Raw genomic sequence first — 13,646 nt, 5'->3', positions numbered from 1 at the left:
AGTAAACTCCTTATTACTATTGGTTTTAAAGGAGAAATTGTTTATATATTTGCCCCTAAGCGTCTTGATTCCATAGCAGCTGATCTTGAAAATAAATTTTAAAGTTAGATTTAGGTATGATTTTAAAGGTTATTGAAAGAAAAAATAAGGATAAAACAAATTATTTAGATAAAGATATAAAATTATCCACTAAATATTAAATTATGATATTTTACAGGCAGTATAGGAAAAATGAAATGTAATTAAACTCTTATTCCGCAACACCTGTTTTGATCTTAAAGGTCAGGACGGGAAACTATGAAAATGTTGGAAATTTTCATTTAAACTGGTGTGAATTCAGTTGAAAATGGGGTAAATTGACGGAGTGATCTAAAATTCATGTTTACATTGTGAAGAAATATACAAATGAGACCAAATTTGATTTCCAGGGACCTGTTTTCATGTTGAAGGTAAGGATGGAAAATGTTCAAAGTGTGTAATACTTGACGTTAAATAATATAAAATGGACTAAAAATTATGTAAATTAAATGGATGAGTTAGATGGTCCAGAATATACATTTTCTATACTATACACGAAGTTTGTTTTCATTTAGTTCTACATCCCCCTAAATAATCCCTGAAGTTTTTATCTTCATACCCTTGGGCTCTGTAGTAGTAGTTGTAGTAGACGCAATATTTGTAGTAGTATTAGCAGAAGCAGCAGCAGTATTAGCGGCATTCACAAAGCGTCTTTTGTTTAGTTCAACATCTCTCTCAATACGTCCCGAATTTGTTAACTTAATACTTAATACTCTAAGCCAGTGGTTTTCAAATTAATTTAGACACTATATCCCTTTTTAACCACAAGACATTTTAAGTATTCCTTCTCAGTTACAGGTACTAAATAAACTACAGCTAAAATATAAAGAAAATTGTCAGTTCTAGAGTCAGTTCTAGAGTTGAAGGGTTGATTCTTTTTTGTTAGCCGAATGCGTACCCCCTAAAAATTTTGCATGCCCTTAGGGGTAAACGTACCACAGCTGCAGAATTTTCCATAGAAATTCGTCATACGTTAGAACGCAGGTTAATACTTTTGCTCAGATCAACATAATGGAATATGTTTTCTTAAAGGCGATTTTTTATTTTGCACTGTTCAACTTAGACGAAAAAACGTTAAAAATAGGTAAAATCAATGCAAAAGAACTAATGTCGATTAGCAAACAACTTATTTAAGGTAAGAAACCTTATTTTTCTTTTTTATTGCTGAAATTGGGCCAATTTGGTGAAACTACGAAATGATAAAGTTAAACAAATTTCATATTTTACTATATCCGCTTTATGAATTTACTTGAATTTCAGAAAGAAAAAATAAATTAAATTGAGATTTTGTGTCAGTTCAACCCAGCACTTAACTTTTTTCAAATTTATCTCTCGGTTTCAGATTTTGATTTGACTTTTACTATGTTTATTAGCTAAAAATACACTACGAGATCTTTTACGTGGAATTTAAAAATTTACAAATTACTGAATTTTTGACTTTCACTATCAAATCTTGGAACTGGTAATCGATCTCAAACCGAAATATCGGATTCTTTAAGATTCTATTGTATCAAATCTGTCTCTTTCTCGTATTTGGTGTAATTCAGGACTTTATTCCAAATTTTAACCAAATTTAAAAAGTTTAGGTTGCTACTCTCCCCTATTGCGACACACCCGTGCCTTACAATAGAAATCGGAGAAAGAATCAACTTGCACTTACATGCATTGCGAATTCCATTATTTAAATTTGTTCTAGCTGTGGCCCATGAAACTGGTTTTAGTTTAGATACTTTAAGGTATTTGGAAGAAGCAATCGCTTATTGTTTTGCTTCCTCTTTTCCAAACGAACTGAGTCCAAACTGCTGGTGTTCGGCGGCGTACAAAGAATAACAGCTGCTTCAATTTCGTAACACACACTAAGTTGAAAGGAAGATACTGCTATTACTGGGTTTTATTGAGTACAACAACAGGTAGCAGGAAAACACAAAGACGGAGTGAAGCGATCATTGCCGTTTATTGAAAAGTAAAAGATTAAAAAGTATGAAAAAGATACCAAATCTTTCGACTTTATGAGATTTTGTGCTTGTCTTGTGTTTTACTTGAATGTTGTATAGTACGAGCCTTTGGAATTCTAAATGGCTTTAAAAAGCTGATATGTTTAAACAGATTTGAACGGTATGTCATTCAGGTTGCTTCAGATTTGCTTATTTTTCCTAATAATAGAAATCAGCGTCAGCCAGTGGTACACTGCCGGAGTGAAATTGGCGACGCATCTTGGCATGCCACCGTTTTCCCTAAAAATCAGCTAATCACTGCCAAAAATATAACCGACATAGCTTCCGAGTCTGCTGCATGCACATTGTGTTTCAATTTAGTTCAACTTTCGTCTTAATAATCACTTAAATTTTCACCTTTATACCCTTTTTCTGAGTAGCACTAGCATCGGAGAAGCAGTAGTACTTTATTATATCTCCCCCACCCTTAATATGCAAAAACATAGCCCAAACTACATGCATTAAATAATATTTCGTCTTTATGAAGCACTTTAGAATAATATAAACAAGTTTGTTTACAAAATTTGATAGTGTTTCCTTTTGATTAGGCCTAATTGTGCTCTAAAACCTTTACCAAAATATATTCAAGCAAACCTAAGCTCTTGGAAATTTTCTTAAATGCGTATTTATGCATACAAGTAGACGTATTTCAGCTCCCATCCCCTACCCCCAAAAAACAGATTCTTTTAATATGAATAGTGTTTTACTATTTCTAGAGACAATTTCAGCTGTCGAATTTTTTTAAGCGGTAATGTGACAGTAGCTGAAAATTTTTGAAAACCGAAAACGCGAATAATTTAATAGGAAAATCTAGAGGGCTTAGACTTCTCATCTCTAGCCTATGGAAGACGATTTCACTGTTTTAGAATACTACGCTCTAGTTTCAGTTCCTGCTCTTTTTACTTGTTTATTTTTGAGCTATTGGGCTTGGCTTGGCTGGGAACTTTTTGTAAATAACTAGATGTAGTCTAGGTTCAGGTAATGCAGTATAGGCTACCAAATACTGTTTGGTAAAGAATAACCTTGATTAAAAATGTCTTGAGCCACATTCTAGATTAACCGCTTTTGTCTATTTTGAAATTATTTGAGGAAGGGGAACAAACTTAGTACCCTAATGGGCCTAGGTCCTGAGCCTTATGGGTTTGCAGTGTTTGACTATAATAGTCATAGATCCTTTTCAGGGTATATATTTGCACATTAGGGGATAGGGGTGGAGTTAAAGTTAAAACTTTACCTTTATAGTCAGAATTGCATCTAGAATTCAAATTTAACATTCACTTGCATCAGAAATGAACTTTAGCCCCACCTTCCTAATGTGCAAATATATAGGCATACCCTGAATTGGTATTTATAGGGGCAAAAGCAAAGTTTACTTCCAAAAAGGTAAATGTTAAATTTAGATTCAGGATGTGATTCTGACTAAAAGGAGTAAATTTATTTCTTAGCTACCTGAATAGTCCATTAATATAAACCTTAACTACTTTCTATATAGCCTAATAGTACATGAAAATGTTTGATTCTTAGTAGGCTACATATAAGGGTAGGGTAAGGTTCATTTCCAATGCAAATGCATGTTAAGGTTGGATTCAGGATGTAATTCTGACTGTAGATGTAAGTTTATTTCTTAGCTACCTGAATTGTCTACATGCAAAAGTATGCCCTGGGAAGATATTTTGGAGTATCTACATCTACTCATTCTCTCTCTATAGGGCAGTGACCTTCAAAAATCTTTGTTTTATGAAAGTGAAACATCACAAAAAAGATCCTCTGCTTAAATGAAGTACAAGTAAACTGTTTTCAGTATCACAACCATGCATTCAATCTCAGTTTATGAGGTTTCTAACATCTGCAAATACATTATCTAAATTTAGAAAAATAAACATTTTCTGGCTTAAAATTCTGCTCAAATAACAGGAATTGCATTTTCAGAACTAAAACCAAAGATACTCTTAACTGAAAATTGAGGTAAATGTTGTTTTGTCAAAATTCTAATAGGTTCATTTAGAATTTAATTTGATATGATAGAATTTTCTTTAATAGAATACAATTTCAAATAACCTTATAGTCTTAATGATACAAGACTATATCCAGGGGTTTGTCCTCCCCCTGTGCTGAAATGTTTTCCCACCTAATAAGAAGATAACAAATATACTTCTAAGCAAATTTGACCTGTCAACTAGGTAGATTTCTAAGACCCTAAAATCTGAAGAGGGTTAACATAGAAGCTTGGCAATACCTTCCCAGATTATGTTTTTGGCCCTGGATTCATTGGTAAAAGTATTATTTTCATAACTTAACCCCTTTCCAAGATGACAAAAAGTTGCTAAACTAGAATTTTACTGCAATACAAAGATTTCTCTCATTGTCTAGAATGATAAAAAGTCATACATACAACTTTTTATACCTCATTCTTTTATAGAGAAAACATAAATAAAGGAAGTCATAGAGATAACTTTTTATAGGCCTACTTCATGCTATTATAGAGCAAACATGAATAAGTTTGTACACATGACTTTTCATACCTCACTCTGTTTTAGATCCTTTATACATTAAGGGTCAAATATTGTCATTTACTACTATACAGAAAGCAGTAGAAAGTTAAACTAAAGACAATATCATGCTTTCTCTCATTATTTAGAATAATGTGAGAACCTCATTCTGTTAAGGAGCAAACATAAATAAAGTCATACCAATGACTTGTTATATCTCATTCTATTATAGAGCAAAATCACAGGTGACTTCTTATACTTGACACTATTGTAGAGCAAATATGAATAAGTTTATACAGATGGCTTTTTATATCTTATTCTGTCATAAAACAAGGATAAATAAAGTCCTATATATGAGTTTGTATATAGAGAAGTTTCTGAGTTTTGGTTTGAGTTTGCTATTTTTTTTACTTTAGGTTTTCAAAACACAATATCAATGATTGAAGAATGATTTTCAGCAATATTGAGATTTTTAAAACCAAGCTATAATTGAATACAGCTTGCTTCACCTCATTTTCATCACTTTGTGGACATGAAACCATTCATTTTCAAGGAGAATGGTTTTCATCAGCCATCAGTGACCAGAATCAATTGTAATAAGCTATATTGAATGCCAGTAAATTTAATCTAAGTCCTAGAGGCCAGGATTTAGCAAAGGCATCAGGCTCATCTTTTTTACTGCAAGTCTATTTCTGGAAGTTTCTTTTTTAAAACACAAACTTTGTCTAAGTGGTTCAACTTAACTCTTTATAACCTTTGAAGGTTAGAAAAACTCTAGTTAAACCCCTCTGTAAAAAAAAAGCTGATAAGAATGAGTGTGGTTATTATAGAGGCAGTAGCCTGGTTTCTATAGGTAACAAGTTACTTGGTATTATGATAGTTTTTAGACTTAGAAATGTTGCAGATAAAGTTTTAAGAAAAGGCTAGTGTTGTTTTAACAAGGGTAGAGGATGTGTTGATGAATTTTCACTCCTAGATTAATAATTGAAAAGTTCCCATGCCATCCTACACCTTTAATTCTCTATTTTACAGATTATAAGCAAGAGTTTGGTTCAGCTGATAGAAGAGCTTTAGCAAAAGTATTATCCTTGTATGGTTTACCAGACAAACATATTTAAGTGATTAGTCCTATGTACAAGAATAACATTGCTGTGGTTAAGGTAGGAAATGAGGCTAGTAACTGTTTTCATACTAATATGGAGTTAAGCAGAGTTGCATTCTATCCACATTTATATAGATCATTTTGATGGATATGTCTTTAAGGGCACAGCAAAGACAATGGGAGAAAACTGAATCAAATGTGGAATTAAAGACTTAGATTAGGCTGATGATTTAAGCATAAGTAAGATGAAATGAGTGAAGACAAAAAGGTGATGTCTGGTCACAAAAAGATTGATCAAGTTGACAGCTTCACTGGCCTAGGTAGTATTATTAGTAAAGAATGTGGCTGCAGTGAAGATGTTGAAAGTAGAAATGCTAAGGTCCATGTTGTTTTTTCACAATTGAGAAAAGTCTGGAAGAACAAGTCTGCAAACCAAGATTGTAATATTGGAGATCACAGTAATAACAGTGGCCAAGTATGGTTCTGAAGCATGGGGGCTCCAAAAAAACTAGGAAGATTTGCTAGATATTTTTCAGATAAATTGTTTTTGGATTGTTTTGGATACTCTACTGACTGATTGTATCTCAAAAATTAGGTTCAACAAAAAGTGTGTTTTCATCCTGGTTGTGATAGTTAGGACATGTTCTGCAGATGAAGGACGACAGATTTATGTCCTTTTTGGCAAACTGTCTAGGACCAAACAAAAAGCAGGTTGTCCCATTTGGGGTTGGAGGATGTTGCAAAGAAAAATTTAAGGGAAAGGGGAACTTCCCCTTTGGGAGGGTGGAAAGATAAAGTGTTTGACTAGACTGAGGTTGAGGAGGAGCATGTATGGCTGTGTTTGCTTCAGTCGGTTTGGTGCTGCAGTGAGTTGTCAGTAGTATTAGTCCCATACAATTAAATTCAAAAAGGTGTGTTTGAATAAGAATGGAATGAGATTTTCATAGACCTACTACTCTGAACCTTGTAAGCCCCCCCCCCCCAAAAAAAAAAAGTAGAACAAACATAATACTTTTTAAATTAGCCTAAAATTCATTAAGTCATTGAAAAGCTATAAATAATTGAATTTTAATGGCTTATAGCTCCAAAACACCTGGCAGCCTTCAAAGCTAACAGAATATTTTTAAGTTATATTTTCAGATCCTCAATTGATTGTTAAGGTAGCCAATCTGTTAACAGCTGAATCTCTTAACAACATGCTTCCTTTTTACTGGTAATATCATTAAAGCCTTTTTCCCTTCTAATGTAGTACAGGGCTGACATTAAGGAATGGCTAAGTGGAGAAACCACCTAAGGCCCAGGCCCTGTGCATAGCCCTCTAATTATTTTAAAATTGAAAGAAAGAGAAAAACTTTCACTAAGAGGGCTGTAACTTCTCAATATTCTATCTATATATTAAATATAAAAATAATTTTTTTTCAATTGAAAGTAAAGAGCATCATTACGACTTTAGATGAACAGAAATTATATTACACATGATGGAGACAGTCCCTGCTTTCAAAAAGTTTCTTATTGCAAATCAATGGCCCCTGAATTTCAGCAATTGATCTTAAAAAATTAGGACAAAATAAAAATTTAGCATAAAGAGAAAGAGGTTAAGAAGGGAGTAGAATTACCAATGTGAGATGGGTGCCCACATTTGCTCTATTGTCAAAAAGGCTAGTACATCTCTGTCTCTCCTTGAGCTATTTGCTAAATTTTCGTGTCCAAAAGCACACATACTCCACCTTTATACATCTTTCTGTCCACAGCTTGAGTAGGCTTGCGTGGTGTGGCATTTCGGGCTTACCTTGGATCAGTCCGATAGACTAGAAATTAAACAGAAGAGAGCCCTGAGAATCATATACAGCCAGCGCAAAGTACCTTACATTTTCCTTCTCAAGGAATTCCACCTCCCTACTTTGGCAGCCCGACGTGTTACTCTTTGTACCAATTTCGGAAATAATCTGTGTTGTAACCCATGCTTTCACTCTATACTCCCAGCCCATTATTGCCCTCCAAAGCCCTGTTTACCTTGATCAAAAGCACAAAAAATCCCAGTTTTAAATCCCATTAATGCAAGAACTGAGCGCTACAGAAAGAGCTTTGTTGAAATAATAAATAAATGAAATTTCTAATGCATCACGTTAATGTGTCATTTATGTTGTTAATATATCTGTTTTAATGTTTCATTTTTATCTGACATTCTATTGACATTATTCTATTCATTTACTCATTTTTATTCATTTTATTTATGTTACTTACTCTTTACTTATGTACTTATGGTTGTGTACTTATGTACTTATTTTTTTCATTGTACTCATTTTTATTTGACAAGCCAGTTGGGCTCATTACTGTGGACTATACTTATATATTGTACTTTTGTGCTTATGTTTTTTTTATATACAATGTAGGCTAGCTGACAGAAAGCAACAAGTTCGGCAGTTTTTTATATTGTGAGCGTTTGCTTGTTAATAAGGTACTATTCATTCATTGCTTCACATGCAATAATTTCTGTCTGTTTTAAGTGTTATTGTTGCTCCTTATTTTCAGTTGAAAAATATGTGTTTTTTGTATCGTTTTTCAAATCATTCTGAGAACTAGCCAAGATATGTTGTGCTGTACTGGCCCTATATACCCCCATTTTTTTGCTCATAAGTTGCATACATCAATAATTTAAGTTCATTGGTAGTGTCCTATTTATCTTTTTGGCTTAAGAAATACAATGTTGGATTGTGATTAAAACTCGGAACAAAACTTGAATATTTAGTCAACATTTTTGATGAACAGTAATTTCATTGAGCAAGTCTTTAATAATATTTTAACTATAGAATTTTGGGTGGACAGAAAGAGGTATTATTGATTCTTATAGATGGAAATTCTGTGTAACTTCTGATTTTCTTATGCAGCTAAATCCATCGTAGCCTCTACAATAGGGTTTTCTGCTGACTGAATACAGTGTACACACATATTTAAAGACACTGAAATATTGTATGTAAGTAGGGAAAATAGAACTGGGCTATTACCATTAAAAATTACTGAAAATAGAATCCTGCTAGCACTTTGTGTAATTTGCTAGTGAGTAATTTGTGTAATTTGCTCAATGAGAGCTAGATAATTTGGGTACAGAAAAGCGCTCTTTATGGCATTACCCCCCCCCCTCTCCACACAATGACACACTCCCCCTCCTTTAAAATAGCTGGAACACAATTATACTTCACTGAACATAATTAGGCCTATCATGAAAAATCAAGTGAATCCACTTAGCTAAATAAAACATTAACATAAATTTCTGCATTAACCATTCATCTTGAATTGACTATATGACTTGAGTTGACGCCATGCCGCTTTACTTTCTCTTTAATTGAAAAGCTCAGTGGATACATTTTGACGCTTTTAAATCAATTGGCTGTCTTGAATTTTTGATCAGTCGTAGATGGGTCCTCTCTGGGGCAAATTCGTTGCTTGGTGCCACAAAATAGCAGAAAACACCACTGTTCCATGGCATAATTTTTTCAGTTAATTAAAAAAGGTACTAGAACTTTTAATATCTGTTCAAATGAGACCTTCCCCAATCTTTTATAACCATTGGTTCGATGTGGTCACCCAAGGGTAAGAAAAAACGTAATTGTTTAGTTTCATCACAAGCTGTCTAAACTGGAAACTGCCGTGAAGCAACATGGTCTCCAGTTTAGACAGCTTAGAGATGCTGATTCTGGAAGTGCATCCATTTCTGGTTGACCCTCCTCCTCCATGGGGCAAACTAAAAATTTGGAAAGTGGGCATGGTTTTGAAGCCAAGGGAAAAGTTGGGGTTATACAATATGAAATTATATTTAAATACTAATTCCAGTCATCACTGGTAATTTCTTTATACTAGTAAGTCGAAAGATAATTAAAAAATTTATGCATCGATTAATGCTAATATCCACTTTCACTTTCGAGTTTAAACTAGCCAACTGTTAGAAAACAAACGTCTGATTTTACTTATATGTAACAGTACATATAGAGCGAAGCGAATTAGTCCATGAGCCCTGCAGGAAGCTGGGCAAGATCAGTACTCTGATTGGTTGAATTGTTAGTTGATGTTTATGGCCTACTTTTTGTTTACTCTTTCAGGCCTCTTTTTGATGTTGCATGACTGGTTACACTTTTTGGCAGTAGACTCGTTTATTAAGATATATCAAACATTTCGTCGACGGGATATGATATTGACGGAATATGTAGTGTTTTGGGCCTTGTAAAATTTAGTTTGCCCTAGGCTCTACACCCTGTAAACACTAACTGTAAAAAACCTATGTAACCCACCCTGTAAACACTAACTGTTTAAAGATAATTTTTTGTTATCGCTGTTTTTACTTTTTTCTCTGTTTAAATCAAAAGTCTAGAAAATTGCACACAAATAAAACTTTCAAAAGTCAGTTTGTTATTTTTTAAGCAATTCATCTAGTTTTCAACAAAGGAGAAATGATGTTTTTGCCTTTATCTCAGCCTGATATTTTCTGATAATTTTCATTTGTTTGAAGTTGACTTGGTGATCTATTTTTACACTATTTTTTTTAGGCTCCATTTATTCGTTCTAAATGAAAGAAATAAATCTTGGGAACAATGGGTTCCAAAACTTAAAGACTAATTTTTTTGCCTATGTCGCAACAGGGTGTCATCAGTGTTGGAAAAGGGAACAATTTTAAACCAAAACAGTAAAAAAAAAATCCCAAATTACTAAAATCCAACCAATATGTAAAATAACTACTCCATGTAAAAGACAAATATATACGATTCGGATGCTCTTTGGTACTGAGGTACTACCAGAGGTAGAAAATGTACTATCAACTAGCTAGTCCTGTCACAGTACTAGCAACTGACAGTAGAATAATAAAAATGAGTGAGGAAACTTAGTTATTCAGTTGAAAAAATTCAATTTTATTGGCATTGAATGGAGTTTGCCCATAAGTTGTTTGCTTAATTTAACTTCTTTTTGATTTTGCATGACTGGGTTACACTTTTTGGCAGTAGACTCATTTATTCAGATATATCAAACAGTTCGTGGTAATGAACTGTAAATAAGGAGAGACCCGGCTCAACAGTAACCGAAACTCTAAAGAACGGAATTTTGATACCAATAGATATAGAATCGACGTATTATGCTGATTGTAAATATAAAGTTTAATTAAATTTGGTCTTACTGATTAAAGGCTATGAGACTGAGAAAATTTGCCTAATTTTTGAAAAGGGGGGAAACACCCCCTAAAATTTTGGAATCTTAATGAAGATAACAACATCAGATTCAGTGTATTGGAAAACCCAACTGTAGTGGTTTCCAGCTCCAATCTGCAAAAGTGTAGAATTTTGTATTTTTTGTCAGAAGAAAGATCATGGCTGCGTGTTTATCTATTTTTTTTTTTTTTCCAGGAGTGATCGTATTGACCCAGTGGTGCTAGGGTATTGCCAGAGGGCTTATTCGGATGGAAATTAAAGGTTCTAACGCCCTTTTTGGTAATAAAAAAAATATATCTACCAAAATTATTGGAGGGTAACCTGGCCCCTGCCTCCGCCCTGTTTTTCCCGAAGTCTTCATATACAAATTCTGAGTTAGCCATTTTGCTCGTCACAGTTGAAAGGTCTAGTAACTATGCCTTTGGATATAACAAGACCACCCCACAGCCCGAGCGGAAAGGTCTTTAAGTCATGAAGTTTGCCCTTTTTACACATAGTACTTGTTATTGTGAAGTATGTGTACATTTTCAGGTTGGGGGGATGTGACTTTTTATCGGGGCTTTTCCACGGGGAAGTTTCCAGGGTGTGAACTTGTCAGGGGAAATTATACACTGTGGGTATTTCCCAGAATTCCTATACACGATTCTTTTTGTATGTCTTGCTTTCTCTTCTCCATACACATGGAGTCGTTAAAGGTAATTGTCCAGGGTAAATTTTTACCAGGATTGAATTGTCTAGAAGATATTTCCGTGGGGAGGGGGATTTCTCTGTGGAGGTGGGGCCAGGTTTCCTGGCATTACTTAAAAATGATAAAAAATAAAATAAAAATAAAGTTTTTTCAACAGGAAGTAAGGAGCAACATTAAAACTTGAAGCTAACAGATATTATTATGTATATGAAGGGAACTTCCCCCTCCTAAATACTTTGCTCTTTACGCTAATGTTTGAATTTTGTCCCAATTCTTTAAGAACGACTTATGAAATACAAGGGTCGTTTAATTAAAACGATAGGAAGCTTTTTAAAAGTACAAAAAAAGCTTTAGCGTAAAGAACGATGTGTTGAAGAGGGGTCAATCCTATTCATATACATAATAATTTCTGTTCGTTTTAAGTTTTAATGCTGCTCCTTAATTTCAGTTGAAAAAATTAAAAATTTAATGATAAATGAAATCAATATTTACAGCACCAGAATCTCTGTTAATTGCCAAATCTGCAAAAATGTGTTTTTTTATTGTTTGTTATTTATTCTGTGGTGCTCCTAGTCTATTGCATAAAACTTTTATTATTAGAAATAGCTGTTGTTGACCAGAAGAAATTCTCCGACAAGTAAATGTTGGTGCAAACTATTGGAGTGTTTAGCATTCATTGGTCTTTTCGTAAGTTCCGTGTTGACCAAATTTAGCAGCAGTTTATGGAATGGTTTATAAAACACCACAATTCATAGACAAAGCACTCAAGTTACATAACCTCTTGAAACTTTCGTATCTACTTTGGCAGAGCATATGTTTGTTCCATCTGACCATTTTATACAGCTTGAGGAAGCGAGAGCTGTTTCTACTGATTTAATCCAAAACTACAAATTAAAGTAAGTGCACAATGTCTCAAACTTATCAAATAATAGAGGTACGGGTGGTCTAAATAGTGATTCATTATGTGGTATTATCTCAAAAAAGAACGTATTGTCAAAAAATACTACTTGGTCATGAACAATCACTAATGGTTTAATTCAAATTAAAAAGCCAAACTAAATGCTGCATTGGATACCAACAAAACGTTTATTCATCAAAAGAATAACTAATCTTTTTCTTCTGTTATGATTTTCTTTTTGTCAGTTGCTTCTGCTGTGTTATAGGAGTGTCTAGTTGGTTGTACATTTTTTACTTTTTTTTTTTTCTCTTTTCCAACACTGGGGATGCCTTGGTATGACAGGAATGACATATTTTGTTATTTTGTTTGTTTCTTTTTCTTCCTTTTGACCATTGTTGTTTCCAAGATTTAATTCTTTTTTTGTTACGGTAGACCAGTTCGGTATTAAGATATTTTATCTATTCATTTCATAGTAAATTCTGTGTGTTTTACGTTAAATCTATTGTATGGCTTTGTTTCTGCAACTTACAAGACATATAGACAGGATCAAGGGAGTTCCCTTTGGTCTCGTGAATATATACAACAAATTTGGAAATCGAAATGGATTGAATGAAAGCATTATACAAGAATATCTGAAGAACATTGTTGTCTTCCATTAGTGTGGAACTTACAAAGTATCTACAAAGGTGTAAGGTAATATTTTTTCTTATTTTAAATAAAAAAAAATTGTTAGGTCAGTTTGTGACGTCTGAATTATGCCCAATTTTTGTTACATCCTACAGGGTATCAAGATTTGATAAAACAGACATAAAATGAAAAGCTGCTCTAAGAAAATTACATTGATTTGCAGTGCCCAATAACGGGCTAAAAATTGTTTTCCTTGGCTTAGATTAAAACTTTGAAGGCATTGTGGACTGAACCTTAATGAAGACAAGAATTTTGAAACATATTTGATTGCAATGATTCATGATATCCGAATGATTTATCATTCCTTTTTATAAGCAAAAAAATAAAATTCTTTATTTTTTAGACTACCTAGGAATTTACGTATTCGAAAACTTAATATGTACAAAACTTTGGACACGAAAAGTCCTTTTTAATAAAAGGATGGATTAAGTCTATATGTGATGTTGTCTGCAGGATGGGGATTAGCAGACCAATATGATTCAGCCCCTCAGAAAACCGAAAATTGTGGAGGTTTT

The 13,646-nt window shown here is 33.4% G+C and overlaps 1 protein-coding gene and 1 long non-coding RNA gene across 7 annotated transcripts in view; both read left to right on the top strand.

Moving 5' to 3' along the window:
• The window catches only part of LOC136029163 (uncharacterized), a 902,097-nt gene that overhangs the window by 462,716 nt on the left and 425,735 nt on the right, over window positions 1–13,646 (top strand). The gene's annotated exons all lie outside the window — the stretch shown is intronic.
• LOC136029134 (uncharacterized) overlaps window positions 2,846–13,646 on the top strand; it is a 28,642-nt gene continuing 17,841 nt past the window's right edge. For 2 of the 5 annotated variants that reach the window (XR_010617983.1, XR_010617984.1), the window contains exon 1: window positions 2,846–13,137. This is a non-coding gene — a long non-coding RNA (uncharacterized LOC136029134). The remainder of the gene's footprint in view (window positions 13,138–13,646) is intronic. The other 3 variants (XR_010617986.1, XR_010617985.1, XR_010617987.1) reach the window with 3 other exon arrangements.

Source organism: Artemia franciscana, chromosome 1, assembly GCF_032884065.1.
Source record: "Artemia franciscana chromosome 1, ASM3288406v1, whole genome shotgun sequence".
Classification (NCBI taxonomy): domain Eukaryota; kingdom Metazoa; phylum Arthropoda; class Branchiopoda; order Anostraca; family Artemiidae; genus Artemia; species Artemia franciscana.
Note: the sequence above shows the minus strand (reverse complement) of the source record. Positions and strands in the feature narration are given on the sequence as shown.